Raw genomic sequence first — 15,937 nt, forward strand, 5'->3', positions numbered from 1 at the left:
TGAGTTATATCCCAAGAGAGTTATGCCTCCATGGCCTCGGTTCCGTTGGAGGTCTTTGGAGCCATGGTTGTGAATGATTTGCATTAACTCCCTTCCAAATAAAAGTAAATTAAATTTACTGAAAGAAATACAGAATGACACTGTTCTTTTACATTTCTTTTCGTCTTTACTTAAAATACTCTGGAGTATAACTCAGCTTGGTCTTTTCTGCTGCTGGCAGAAATGAGTTGAATCAAAATGGCAGGTAAAGTTTTTAATAGTACTTTATGACTCAAGTCCTTTATGTTTGGACTCAACTAGTATCGAAACACCTATCTTCAATTAGCTAAAGCAACTGCTTTTATGAGTAATAATTTTCTGGACATAACGGAGAGAGTACTTGAACATATGGTACTAAAACTAAGTAAGAAAGCTTGTTTCTGCAACATACATGAGCTTTGAAGACCTGTGACTTATAGGTCTGGTAAATAATAGTGCACTGCTATCGTTACTGGTGTTGGGGATAGACGGTTCTGTGATTCTGCAGAGGCTGGTCTGGAGATATAATCAAGATGGGTAGTTCTCTTAAAATAAATCTCCTAAATGTGTAGTCGCAGCATTCTACAGAACAGCCAGCAAAGCAACCATTAGCTTCAATCTTTTCCACTTATTTTGGTAGTCATTATCAGAACAATATGTGTACTTGGTTAGGGACATGAGAAGTTTTAGCTGGGCATGAGTGTGGAGAGAGATTATAGCAGTTTGTCAGTGTCAGTGGAAATATCATCATCAGGGCAAAAGGTTGGAAGAGTGCTCAAGGTTTCATTCTCAAATGTCTGGTGTTTGCTTCATGCCACTAGCCATTGAGTCAAATCTAATTCTCATCCATGGTGTGTGCTCTTTAGAGACATTTAGAATCAATTCTAGCTGTGCTCAGAGGTGTGCTGAATGTCTGGCTCCCATCCCAGCTTCACAACCTCACTCAGGGCTGACAGGCTTAAACCTTAGCAGCACCCAAGACTGAAAATGGAAAACTTGCCTTTGGAAACCAGGCTACTTTGTTGGAAAAATATTTATCAGAACTCAATTCTGTGCCAAACACCCTGGAAGAGGGTGAGGGAGGGAGTCCGGAGAGAAGCATATCTGGGAGGTCAGGCCAGTATGTCCTTAGACCTGAGAAGAGGAGCCCCTGACATGGGTGCCCTATAGTTAAGGGTGCTGCTCCGGTCCCTGTTAGCTGCATTCTCTCCATGGCACAAGAAGACTCGGGGCCAAGGGCACGTTTACACCCAGAGTCCTGCCAGAGCCCACTTCTTCTTTTAGACCATGCTCCAGGCATCAGGCTCTCAGAAATTTCTGCCCAAATGGCCTAAGTCGGCCTCTTGAGTTTACACGAGCCTCTTCTTTGCATTTGTTCTCCTGGAGCTGACCATCCTGCAGCATGGACATCCCTGATACTTGGGGCTGGCCAAGAGGCAGTTGATGGCAAAACAGTGTATTCCTCTGTTGTCATGCTGCTAGTAAAGACATACGTGAGACTGGGTAATTTTATAAATGAAAGAGGTTTAATGGATTCACAGTTTCACACGGTTGTGGAGGCCTCACAATCATGGCAGAAGGTGAAGGAAGAGCAAAGGCATGTCTTACATGGTGACAGGCAAGAGGGAATTCTGCTTTATAAAACCATCAGCTCTCATGAGACTTATTGATTATCACGAGAATAACCCGCCTCCATGATTCAGTTACCTCCCACCGGGTCCCATGGCACATGGGGATTATTACAATGCACGGTGAGATTTGGGTACAAAGCCAAACCATATCAAACCGGATATGTGAATGAAGCTTAGAAGTATAGACTGGAGATTACACACGTGACCAAAGCCCTTGCAGTGAGGAAAGGATCCCTGGGGTAAACAGAGAAAGAAAACAGACATGGAGTCCAAGAATTCTAAGTTCAAATCAGATCATTGAAATTTCATAAGATATTTGTATCTTATGAAATTTCATGATAAAACTTAACAGTTTTAACAGGATAAAACTTATTTTTAACAGTTTTTAACTTGATTTTAACTCTTAAAAATTAGACATCTTTTATTAATTGCCTTGGATCCTTTAAATATTAGGAGAATGTCTGTAAGCATGGAATTATTATGTAATTATGCATAAATAATTATGTATTATCAACTTCTATGTATGTCTCCGTAGGGGCCTTTAAACATTTTTCGAGGGCTATTATAATTTTGCAGACTTCTGGGTTTAAAACCAGGCTTTATCTCTTAATATCTGTGTGATCTTTGGAAAGTTACAGTAGATGTTTAACTTATCAGACCTACTGATTGATCTCTGCTTTCTATTCTCTTGGTAAAACATATCCAATGATACCCCAAGCACTCATTCCAGCTGTCTACTGATTCATTACAGACCATCTAAACTTAGGGGCCTAAATTAACTACCTTTTACTTTGCTCATGATCTTTAGGAAGTGCTCACTGGAGACTGCTCATCTCTACTTCACATGGTACATGGTAGAGTGTCTTGACTGGGGACTAGGGGAGCTACTTTCAAATTAGTTCATTCATATGGCTGGCAAGATGGTTCTCGTGTCAGCTGAAAGCTCAAGCCAGGGCTGTGGGCTGGGGGCCTTGATGTCTTTCTATGCAGGCATCTCTACAGTTTGTTTGGGCTTTCTGGCAGCACATAGCTAGGTTTCAAGAAGCAGCATTGTAAAAGGACAGGACAGAAGTGCGTGACATGTTTGTAATTGAAACTTGGAAGTAATATGCCATTATTTTCACCATACTTTGTCAACGTAGTCACCAAGGCCCCTATAGATTCAAGGGGAGGGGACACAGATTCTACCTCTAATGGAGGAGTGACAGGGTTCCAGATGAGCATGTGAGATCATACGTGTAGTTACAACTACATTAGGAATACATCCACTGTGGTATGCATCCTCTATAGCCGACTCACACATTTCTGTTCTTACCAGGTGAGTTGTCTCCTAATTCATTCTCAAATCTCTTAATACTAGGTGTCATCACATAATTTAATTATATATGATAACTAATGGTGAAATCTGAATGTGAAAAGAGTGTTTTATCCACAGTGAAAACTAGGCTGAATATATTGGAAGGACTGGACATGAGCAAGCCATGCAAATTGGGCACTGGAAAAATAACTGTAAAAGATTAGAGAATAGAGGAAAAAGAAATCTAGAAGGATTCTGCATCAGATTTCTTTACTCATATCTCCAGGTTTATTTCACATTAAAGGAACTAAAACTAGATAATGGTGAGCATATGTTATGTGTGTGGTTTCTGCCAGAAAAACAGTGCTGAATCGCAATTAGCAGACCCTCTATTGAAAGAAAAGGCCTTGCCAAACTGATGTACAGTCATATGTTTTAAAGAAAATAGACCGTTTAAGATTTGCATAAATCAGCTTTTAACAATTCCCAATTTTAATTGGCATTTTCAATTATTTAATGGCAGATACTTCTTGCTTTTAATAAGAAAGCTACCGTTGTACTTGACTGCCGTTTTCTTCCATTTTCTCATCTGTAAAATAGATATCGGAATTACGATGCCGACTTCGTAGAGTTTTAAAAATAATTAGCTAAAACAATCTACTTAAACATATGGCATATAGAAAGCATTTGATCATTGTAGTTATTAGTACTTTGCATTACATGGAGGAGAGACTTTAGGTGATAGGAAGTTAGCAATGAAGACTTGGGGAAGGAAGGAGGCTCAGAAGACCACCTCCCATAGTCATGGTCATGGAGAACTGAAGCAGCATTGAGGGTCCTTAGGAGGTCTGTATTCTCTTGTCCTCTTTGTCAATAGCATCTATTGGGACCCACTCTAGTGAATTTGTCATTTTTGGCCTCTTTTCTAGCTGCTTCTTTTTCTGCTCTTGGAGTCTCACTACAAGTGCCCTGTCTCTATTTCTTCTCTCTACTTCTGTGTCACTCATTCAACTACTCTAGAAAGAGGCTGTCATTGGGTTGGCTTCTCTTTGTCCAAAGACAGGAGCATGTGTATTTGGCACTTGACCACCTTTTCAACCGCTGGGCTACCATATAAATCATGTGGCCTTTACTTGGGAAGCAAATCTCTGGTACAATCTGTTGTGGCCAAGATATCTGTGTCTAATGACACAGTGAGCAAGACAACACATGTATATCCCCTCTGGCCATAGGCATAATCAGGGTATAGAGTCTCTGGAACATCAGTTTATGGCTGATGGTCAGCCTGATGCCGAGATACAGTCATGGTGGACATTTATACTGGTGTTCATTCTGTTTGATCAATGCTGGGGCTCTACCAGTTGTCTTGACTTTCACCTCTTCATGGTGATTATTGGAAGATAACCACTTGGAAGAAGGAACATTGTGCAGTAAAACACGTGTGGAAATCGGGTTCTAGTTTTTAATCTTGGCTTCTTCACCAGCAACTCTCTCTCTCTCCCCTGCTCCCCCCCCACACACACCCGACATTTCTCATTCCATTTCTCCAAAAAGTTATTTGAAATAAAAGTCATGTGTTGCTATCACAAAATATTCTCCAATTATGCACTTGAGCAAAGGTATAGACAATTTTTCCTGACTATTCCTCCTGTGGGTCCTACTTTGCCAGGGTTACTGTCTCCGATGCCCCATAGAAACACCAAGAAAAACACAAGAATTGAAGCCATTTGCCCAAGTGAAACCAGAATGTGGTAACATTTGCTATTTGGGCTGCTTAATATTTCAGCATCCTTCCATCCTTAGCGAATATATACATTCTATCTTTAGAACATGTCTAGAGAAAACAATTCCAAAAATGATGCAGAGAGAATCCATCTGGAATCAATTGTTCAAAATGCTCAGCAAAAATCTTCTGTTTGGAACGCTCCAATCCCCGAAATAGAGTTCAGATTAAAATAACTCTCCTTGCTTACCTCTGGCCAGAAAGTTGAGGTAAAGGGGTGTTCCAACATTATGGAGTAAGAATTTCCATAGAAGATTCCACTATGTTATGCTTAACATCTAGCTGGTTTCTTCTGTCCTTATACTTCCCTGGTCTCCTCTACCTTGCATGAGCCTGGCAGTTCATTTCTTTTCTAAATAGAGTAAAGGAATAGTGAGTTCACTGTAAGAAAAAGTTAGCACCAGGACGTACAAATAAAATGAATAATAAAATGGGCAATCTGGGCCTCACACCAACCTCAGCTAACAGTATCCAGAGCATTGCTCAATGATGTGCATTTTATCACTTGAGGCAGAAGAAAAATGTCTTTCCATGCAGCCCGGGCCAAAAGAATCATTTTTTAATAGGGAGCTAAACTCACTCACTCTTCCCAGTATGCGCCCTTAAGGCTCCTTTGGATTGGGTTTTATGGAATGTGGTTTTATCAGAAATACCCTTGGTTCTTACTCTGTTCATATTTCAGGGAGTAAGTAACGAACCAGACATTGTGCGAAGTGATTTTCCAAAACATCAGGAAAAATACATTTCCTCCATCAAGTGGCTTCCCCTACCCATAATCCCAAGCTTCACGTCTCACAGTGTCTCCTTTTATTCATCCTAATTAGCAATAAGTGAATCCAGTCCCATTCCATGGTCAGCCAATTTACAATTGAATTTTATGTGCATTTTGGACTGAGCAACCTGCTGTTATCCAACCCCAGATACCTCTTCATCTATGATCAAGGGAAGTGTCTGTTTTTGATTTATTTCTACCCAGCAAGAGAGGTTGATTCTGTGCTTATATCCGACGCACTATTACCTTGCACTTTTTATATATTTCTCATTTTTGAGAAGTTTACAGTGTTAACATGTGATGGCAAATTCATTGTTTGTTTTACTGCTGAGCTGACTGCACAGGATGGGCGTCAGGATCCATTCTGTAAAGAAAAGCTATCCAAGGTCGAGTTCACAAAGGATGGTGCAAAAGCAGGAAGGATGCCAAATAACCAGAGACAAGCAAGTTGTCAGTTCTCCAAGTTGTTGCCTCAGGATGACCTTTCTGAGCTAGGAGGTTTCTCTGCTAGAGGTTCACTTTATTGGCAAACTATTAGAGAACATTCTCGGTATCCTCCTCTCTGTGCTCCCCACTACCTTAATGCTTGAGAGCCACAGGGACTTTTATGAAAAGGAAGAAATGAGTTCCACACATGTAATCCGATTCAGGATCAAAGACCTTCTTGAAACTAATGATTTGCTATCTGATCCTCATGGGTCATTTTCCAAAGATGTAAGTCAGAACCTGCTCCCTTTGGGGAGCTATCCCATACTGGGCTCAGGCTGAGCCCTCTGGGATTTTTTAGCTGTTTCTTAGAGTGAGATGGAAGGGCCTGCCTAAATGTCTACAACACCCCTGACTGGTAGACCTAAGCTATGTAAACAAAAAGCAACCCCAGATTCTCAAAGGGCCAATGCCCTGGTCTCTTTATGTGCCCAAATGCCCAATTTCATATCCACAATGACAGGCTTAAAATTTCCTAGTATGTCTTTTGATTCTGTTTAAATAGCAACAAGTAAATTTATTCTAGAAGAAGCTTGAGAGGGAGAATCTCCCTGTGGCTTGGCCAGAATTTGAGCTGAAGGAGCCAATCCTTATTATACAGCCATTTGGGATCAGCAGCCCAGGCAGGCTGTCCACACCCTAGGTCTGTCTGGTTCATCCTCTGATAGCTAATGTGGCCCTTACAGTTTTGGGAAGAGTGCCTTTTCCTCTGTCCCAGGTTCCACATGCCACAGTCTCAGACTAAGACTAGCCAAAGCCCTGCTATCTTCACCGAAGGTTTCTGCCAACACTGACCACTCACCCCTCCCCACTGAACATGTCCAAGACTGTCTGCCCAAATCTGCTCCATCAAAGCCCATGAAAAGGGCTCCTGGAACCGACCTTGTGTGTTTTTATACTGGCACCTCTAGGGGAGCTCACTTAGAGCCCTACTTCCCCTCTGTACTCCTCTCTCTGAAGACCTTGCCTTACTATCAATTTCACAGTCTAGACTAGTCATTTCCAAATCATCTGCACTTACAAACATCCTTGATAGAAGAAGGGAGGAGCTGGATACAGAACTATGCATTTATCCATACCAGCTGGGCATGGTGGCTCAAGCCTGTAATCCCAGCATTTTGGGAGGCCTAGGTGGGAGGATCATTTGAGGTCAGGGCTTTGAGACCAGCCTGACCAACATGGTGAAGCCCCATCTCTATTAAAAAATACCAAAAAGTTAGCCAAGCTTGGTGACGCATGCCTACAGTCCCAGCTACTTGAGAAGCTGAGGCAGAAGAATTGCTTGAATGTAGCAGGCGAAGATTGTAGTGAGCCGAGATCACGCCACTGCACTCTGGCATGGTTGAAAGAGCAAGACTTTGTCTCAAAAAAAAAAAATTCCATGCATTTATCCATTCCAATAAACTATTTATTGAGCACCTATTATAGGCAAGACACACTGGGTGCATGAATTACAGCAATGAAGAAGACACAGCCCCTGACCACCAGGACACACACCAATATGTAGCCAAGTCCAGGAGAGCATGAGAAGATTGGGGAACAGTAGGCCCAGGGGTGTGGGGTTGGAGAGGAGGGGGTCTGACCATATGTGACCAGAATAGCGGAGGCCATCATGAGACATCCAGACACCCATGTGCTGCTTCAAGTGTGTTTTTTAATTGAATGACTAAATACACAGGCATATTATTTTTCACCTGTATGAGATGAATTTAAAAGTGCACTGGATATGTAGAATCCTTCTGTTCTGTGTGACTCATTCTTCAGTGAAAGCACTCTTATCATGAGGAGGAACAGCAGGGATGGCGGAGTTGGCCTGCCTGGTACACACCTCAATTCCCCCTTACAAGCTGTGTGATGTTGGGCAAGTTACGTTAACTTCCCTGTCCCATGGTTTCTCATCTGTAAAATAGCATGATATTATTTACCTCATAGGGATGGCATAAATAGTAATAGAGTTAGTATACAGAAAGGACGTAAGTGGGGCTTGGCACACGATAGGTCTTCTAAAAACATTAGCTATCGTTATAATCACGTCGGGGGAGACATAAAATATTTTGCGGATTAAAATGAGCTCTGGTCAGAAAAATACAATTCAAAACCACAATGAGATATCATTTCACCTCAGTTAGAATAGCTGTCACGAAAAAGACAAAAAATAACAGATGTTGCCCAGAGAAAAAGGGACTCTTACACACTGTTGGTGGAAATGTAAATTAAGACAGCCATTCCAAAAATAGTAAGGGGATTTCTCAAACAAAACAGAACAATAAATAGAACTACCATTCAATCCAGCAATGCCGCTACTGGGTGTTTACACAAAGGAAAAATGAAAGGTATATCAAAGCGATACCTGTACTCTGTTGTTTATTATAGCACTTCACAATACCCAACATATGGACTCAACCAAAGTGCCCATCAACGAATGAATGGATAAAGAAAACGTAGTATATATAAAAACAATGGATTACTATTCAGTCACAAAAAAGAATGAAATCTTGTCATTTGTAGCAACATGGACAGAACTGGAGGTTATTAAACTAGGTGAAATAAGCCAGGGACAGAAAGTCAAATACCAGATGTTCTTATTCACATATGGGTACTAAAGGTGTTGGTCTCATGAAGGTAGAGAGTGAAACGACAGTTACCAGAATGGGAAAATGGGGAAGGGATGGAGAGAGGTTGGTTAAAGGGTGCAAATGTACACTTAGTTAGAAGGAATATGTTCTAGTGTTCAATAGAACAGTAGAATGCCTGTAGTTAAAAATACCCTATAATCTCAGCTCTTTGGGAGGCCGAGGCAGGCAGATCACCTGAGTTCAGGAGATTGAGGCCAGCCTGACCAACATGGAGAAACCCTGCCTCTACTAAAAATACAAAATTAGCTGGGCATGGTGGCACATGCCTGTAATCCCAGCTACTCGGAGGCTGAGGCAGGAGAATCACTTGAACCCAGGAGGTAGAAGTTGCGGTGAGCCAAGATTGTGCCATTACACTCCATCCTGGGCAACAAGAGCAAAACTCCATCTTAAAAAAAAAAAAAAAAACCTTATTGTGTATTCCAAAATATCTAGAAGAAAAGATTTTACATATTTCTAACACAAAGAAATGAGAAATGTTGGAACTGATGGATATCCTAAATACTCTAATGATCTTTACACATTGTATGCATGTATTAAAATACCTCATATATCCCAAACATATGTACAATTATGACTTATCAATTAAAAAATAAGTAACCAAAAAACAGGCTTGGACACTGAGAAAATTTGAAAATGAAGCTTTATTTCTAGGTACCTAGCTGGAAATAACTGAGTCAGCTACATCAATAGGAATAAATCCTGTATGCTGTTCTGCCCAGTCCTAAGGCAGCAATGCATGGACTCACTCTCTTTAATCTTGTCATGTTCACTCCTTACCTGGCTCTCTCTATACGTTGGTAATGATCAGCGAGGATGCAGTGCCTGAGATTCTTCCCTGATAAAGATGTATGAGGCACGGGCAGATTATTCCAGGGCATCCAGTCCTGATGGACTCTTTCCTCCCATGATCTTTCTTCCAAGAACCCTACATACTGTAGCCCCTATCTCCATTCACTCAGTTTAAACCTTAGCATTCCTGGGTTCTACATGAACAGCAATTTTAGTTTCCTTCCAGCTACACAGCAAAATCTGAGGTCATGGGCACTTTAGGCAGGGTAGAGGAGGTGTGGAGTTGAGGGGAGGAGGCCTTCATTGAAGCCATGACAGAGTTAGGGGGATGAAAATGCACAATTAGAGTGAGGAAGATCTTTGTTCTTTGCTCTCCAATTTTTATTTGAGCGTATTTTTAGTATCTGAGTAGGGGTTTACATTTTTTCTCCTTTATCCATGACTTCCGTTTTCCTGTGATGTTTCATTACTCAGTAACAAGAAATATAAATGACCAGGACCTGCAGTGAAACCTCCAAAGTCCAAATGTCATTTGCAATTACTCCGGTTTGGCTTCAGCAAGATTAAATGCTACTGTCTTATAGAGGTCTGGGTGGGTCAAGAATAATACTTCAGTTCTCTCTTTCTATATATCTGCCAATTAGCCATCAACCTATATTTCTGTCTGTCTGTCTATCTAATCTTCAGCCACATATGTATTATGCATGTATCTAACATCTATCTGTGTATCCACCTGTATCTACTTATCTTTCTCTTTCCCTATCTATTATCATCTATCTATGTAATTAACTTATTGTGCCTCCAGTCTGAAAAAAAAAATGACCATAAAAGTGTTTCCAAGACACTTGGGCTTTGAGGAGAAAGACTTTTTGGAAATGTGTATGTTTACCACAGACGTAAGGGATAGGAGTGCGTGAAAAACCTCTCAGGAAATAAAGTACTAGGCGACTACTCTATGCCAAGCGCTGCCCTAGATACCTCACGTAGGTCATCTCATCTATCCTCACCTCAACCCTGTGAGGCAGGTTGAAGGCTTTCTGTTTTACAAAAGCAGAAATCTGAGGCTCAGATAAATGTTCTGTGTCACACAGTTAAGAAGTGGTAAATTTGTCCTTATTTCATTATCCCATTTCCACAAGGAAGTGGATTCAGGAGAAAATAATTTTCAAACAATTAAAAATACATTTGAAAACACAGGTATGAGTGCATGTTTGTGATCTACATGGTACCCACAGATGCACGTGGCAGTCTAGTTGCTAGGTCCCAAAATTTGACATCACTCAACCTGTATCTCTGCAGCATCCCCTTCTCTTTCTCCCACTAAGAATCCTTTCACCCACCACTCTTCCTGGACAGATTTCCTCCTCTTTCAAAGCAGAACACCATTAGCGGCTTACCTAGTCTAGAGGCCCCACCCACACTGACTGTGGGATTGTTTTCAGGAGTCCTCGTTCGGACAGAAGCACCCAGAAGCTCCTACGATACTTGCTTCTTCTGCCACCTTTATCCCCTCAAATCCTCACAAATGAATGAATGGGGAATATCCATTTGGATGAGATTTCAGTGAGACAGCATTATTTAAATATCAAATATTTTAGGTAAATTTTTTGTTCATAACAACAATATGTTTTCATAAGTCCCTCAAGCCCTGTGAACTAAACATATGATCCAAGTGCAGTTTTAAGAGCTACAGTCAAATTCAGCATCCACAGTGCTAAGCTGGAACTGAGTCATTGAGGTTAAGCCTTTGCCCTGAGGAGGAAAACCAGGTCAACCAGCAGTTGAAGGACTGGCACACTGTGAAAAGAGCCCGGGACGTGCATCTGCCATTAACTATCTCAACCAGCTGCGTGACCTTGGAGAGGACACCTTTCGGCCTTTCTTTCCTGTCTGCAACGTAAGACCCAGGGGGTGGATACTGCTCATCCCAGAAGGTGCTGTGTCCATCAAGTGAGACAGTGGCTGTGCGAGAGCTTCTGAACGAATATTTTTTATAAGAAATATTAAGTACACAATAAACTCCGCTTTCATTAAGCCACGAGCTGAGTCACTCCGACTGGCAATGAGGTAAATGATGAAGGACACTAGGTCATGGCTGACTAGATGTTCTCCTGAGCTGAGTCACTCTCCTTGGGCCCTCCTTTTATTGGGGTGAGTCAATGGAGGGTGACAGTGAAGGGCCTGTCACATGAGCAGCAGGGGAGGGAGGGGGTTGGACTTTGTCTAGGAAGTGATTCATGTGAAGAAGGTGAATGAAAAGGTAGGAACAAATAGGCAGCTAAGGACACTCCATCAGTGAGAATGACGGGTTCATTCCAGCAGTCACTCTCCTAATATGCATTGAGCACCTACTATGAGCAAGGCACTAGGCAGGAGGCTGGGGGGGATTCAGGTTGCATGACAATACAGTTTGCCCTTGGCCATGTAAGTAACAAAAGTCTAGTGAAGTGCAGGATGAAGTGAATGCCGTGAATGAAGTGTAGTAACCCTTCTCTAGCCATGTATTCATCCCTGTGTACATTTTAGGTCTGCTCAAAACAACACCCTTAGAAAGTACATAGGGCCAGCCCTTCCCCTGCATGGGAGAGTTAGAGATGCCCCTCTGGGAGTCGGGTGTGCAGTGGAGAGGTAAACCAGGCAGCAATGCCTGAGTAGAGGTTTGTTTGTTTTGGAAGGAATTTCAGAAAAAAAATTTTCCTTGGGAGGAATTGGGATGCTAGGGATGTTACTTGGTCACCAAATATGGCACAGAACAGCCTTCGAGTTGGTCTAGTGGGAGTCAAGGAGACAGTTCCGTTTCTATTTCTCCTTCCAGAGTGCTGAACTATTAATACATGATCACTAATTCACTGACTGATCCGTTCAAGCCCTCAGAGTCTCTTCATCCTCATTTGTAAATTACAGATCATGATATCTACCCTTTGGGAGAGCTATGACAATTCACGTGGTAATACATGTAGCTCACCAATCAGGCGCTCAGTGGATTCATGAACCCCTGTGGCAGCTTTCTCCAAAGAGCTGATGCTGCCTCAGTTATTGTCCTCTGGAAATTAATGTCATTGGAAGGAAGTAGATCTTAATAATACTTCCCTACTGAGTAGGTTTCATTTAAAAAACCATATCAATATCAAATTCCCCTTCCCCTGGCTTTGTTGGATATTCTCAATACATAGTAAGGACCCCTTCTTAAGGAGATCAAAGTTATTCTTTATTTGGTACAATGCGTGATAGATTGGTTTAGTGAACAGAGGGCTCATGCCTTGCTGCCTCTGCGTGTATCCAAACAGGGACAAATTCTTTGGAAATGTAATTTTCAAGTGTGTTACTTTACTGTTCTTTGACTCTGCAGTAGGCTGCAGTGGATGGAAATAATTTCGCCTGCAATATTAAGAGCTGGAACTAATGAATCTTCATATCTTTTCAAAGCCATCTATTTTTATTTAAAAGCGATGAATAGTGGCAGTTTGGAAAGATGCAATGTTCATTGGTGCAATAAAAAATAGATGGCATTGCAGCACAAAGTTCTTAATGTCCTTCCCCAAGGGGGAAAAATAATTGCTATAGGGGATTAGAATTTAACTCCTTGCTCTGATTCCTTCAACAACTTCACTATCACTTTTACCTTTTCCCCTATAGTTTGCCTAGTTTGCCTAATTTACGTGCAGAACATATTACATTTACGTACATACATTCATATTTGTATCTATATTTGGCATAGTGATAACAAAAGAAACTTTCTTTTTTTTTAATTCCATTTTAGGTTTTGGGGTACATGTGAAGAACATGCAAGATTGTTGCATAGGTACACACATGGCAGTGTGATTTGCTGCCTTCCTTCCCCTCACCTATATCTGCCATTTCTCCCCATGCTATCTCTCCCCAACTCCCCACCCCTACTGTCCCTCCCCTATTTTTCCCCCCAAAAGACTCCAGTGTGTGATGCTCCCCTCCCCGTGTCCATGTGTTCTCATTGTTCAACACCCACCTATGAGTGAAAACATGCGGTGTTTGATTTTCTGCTCTTGTGTCAGTTTGCTGAGAATGATGGTTTCCATTTTTTAAATTTTTTTTTCTGAAGAACTTCAAGGGATTTAGAGACTTAAATTCAAGACGTAGAATTCCAACTTTGGGTTTTACTCTCACAAACATACAGGTAAGTAAACAGTGGCAAGAAGCCACGCATCTCAGAATTCCTAATATGAAAAGAGGCTTTTCTAACATGAAAAGAGCCTCAGCAGAAAACATCTCTAAGTAAATGCAAAGTAGACATGTCCTTAAGGGAAGAAGGGATATACTTGTGTTACGGAAGGGAGAATTTTAGTGCTATTTTCTGGATTACAGTTTCATTAGAGTATGAAGACTAGAATCACCATCTGGAGGGCAGAATTGAGTTATATTTATGTTGCTAGGATTTTTTTTTTTAATGCGTAGCAGAAAAGAGAGTTCGGATGTGTTGATTCTGACTTTGGCCTTTTTGTTAACTAATTACATGATCCTATGAGTATAGAGTTTTTTTGAGCTTGATTTTTCCATCTATAAGAAGAAAGGGTTGGACTTCACATGGAACATCCCCAGCACATCTTACTACCATTCCCTGACCTTGTGCCCACCTCAGACATCAACATCAGTCCCGGCATTGTTTCCTGTTGAGCTCACACTTGACCTTGGCACATTTGTCAGTATCATGGTCTAGGTAACCACCATCAATCAATAAGAAATAACAGTTGAAATAAAAACTATTTGTCACCCCTGGATTGGAAGATTTCAAAAGGTACCATCAATATCCTAAGATTTCCTCCTTACACAGCCTGCGGATGTTTAATAGCAATGATTTAAAACAACTGAACATTTGGAAAGTACTCATAATACCTTTTGTTAGATGAGAGCCCTGGGGAAAAAGGCCCCAGACTAATGAAGTACTTAAAACATCTCACACATAGCCCTTGGCATTCCATAACTAACTGATGGGCTGTTGGGGTCTGACCTCAGGATATAGAGATATCATCTGGCTTCTCCTAACTATAAGCTGCACTACGTGATTTTAAAACTATGCCACAAGCAAAGGAGAAAGAGAACATTTAGCAATAAAAAGATCCAGCTATTGGCAGCAATACATTATTAGATCTCTGTGGAATTTTTGAAGTTATTGTTGTTGAGATGGCACTGCAAAGGCATGTAGCTCTGAGAGCGATCTCTTTTAGCCTACTGGATCTCGCTGGGGAAGGGGACATTAGCAGTCTGGGTCTGTAGCAAGGAATGGCATATTTGCATACATTACCCAGTGTGAGTGATTTACGGGAAACATTGTTCATGATTGCACTGATTAGGACTCTATGAATAGATGCTGATACATATTGTCCTGGATTGTTGTATTTAACTCTGGACTCTAAATCTCTGCCTGGAGAAATCAAGACATTCGAAAGAAACAAGACATTTTGGAAACACGCTCTTGATTTACACCAGTTAAAAAGGACAATAGCTTTAAGGGGAACGAGGGCTCCTTTTGGCTGGTGTGCGTTTTATTTATTTATTTATTTTTGTCGTTATGATTTGAAACTCAGTGTCATTCCACATGGAATTCATAAATTAATACAGATGGAGATGCTCTGCTTTTTCTCTGTCTGCAAGTAGCTGTGATTCTTTCCAGAATTTCTTCCCTGGCTTAAGAAGACGATCTGACAACACTGCTTTGGTGCAGGAAAGATAGAGCTACCTAAGGTAGTCCGGGGGAGGTCTGCCCAAGAAGGAACGGCAGCCATTTGCAGTTCATCTGTGGGGTCCTGTGCACATTTTCATGTTTCCCTCCCTATATTTCTCATCTCTGCACAGCAAAAGTTCTGAATGTCCTGCACCAAGGGGGAAAAATAATTGCTGCAAGGAATTAGAATTTAACTCCTTGCTCTTATTCCTTCAACAACTTCACTATCACTTTCACTTTTTCCCCTAGAGTTTGCCCAATTTACATGCAGAACATACTACATTTACATGTATACATTCATATTTTTATCTATATTTGGCATATTGATAACAAAAGAAACTTTCATTTTTAAAAATTATTTTCTAAAGAACTCCAAGGGCTTTAGAGACTTAAATTCAAGATGCAGAATTCCAACTTTGGGATTTACTCTAATAAACATACGGGTAAGTAAATATTAGTATTAGTCTGCGAGTATAGTCATAGCAAAATACCACAGACTGGGTGACTTAAAAAACAGAATTTATTTTTTTATAGTTCTTGAGGCTGCAAGTCCAACAGCAAGGAGCCTGCAGGGCTGGTTCCTCTGAGGGCCACAAAGGAAGGATATGATCCAGGCCTTCCTCTTTGGCTTGCAGATGGCCCCTCTCTTGCTGCCCCTTTACGTAGCCATCCTAAATCTGTCTCTGTGTCCTAATTTCTTCTTCTTATAAATACACCATTCATATTGGATTAGGGCCCACCCTAAGGGCCTCATTTTAATGTAATTACTTCTTTAAAGACCCTATCTGCAAATATATTCACATTCTGAGATACTAAGCCTTTAA

Source organism: Saimiri boliviensis, chromosome 1 (genome assembly GCF_048565385.1).
Source record: "Saimiri boliviensis isolate mSaiBol1 chromosome 1, mSaiBol1.pri, whole genome shotgun sequence".
NCBI lineage: Eukaryota > Metazoa > Chordata > Mammalia > Primates > Cebidae > Saimiri > Saimiri boliviensis.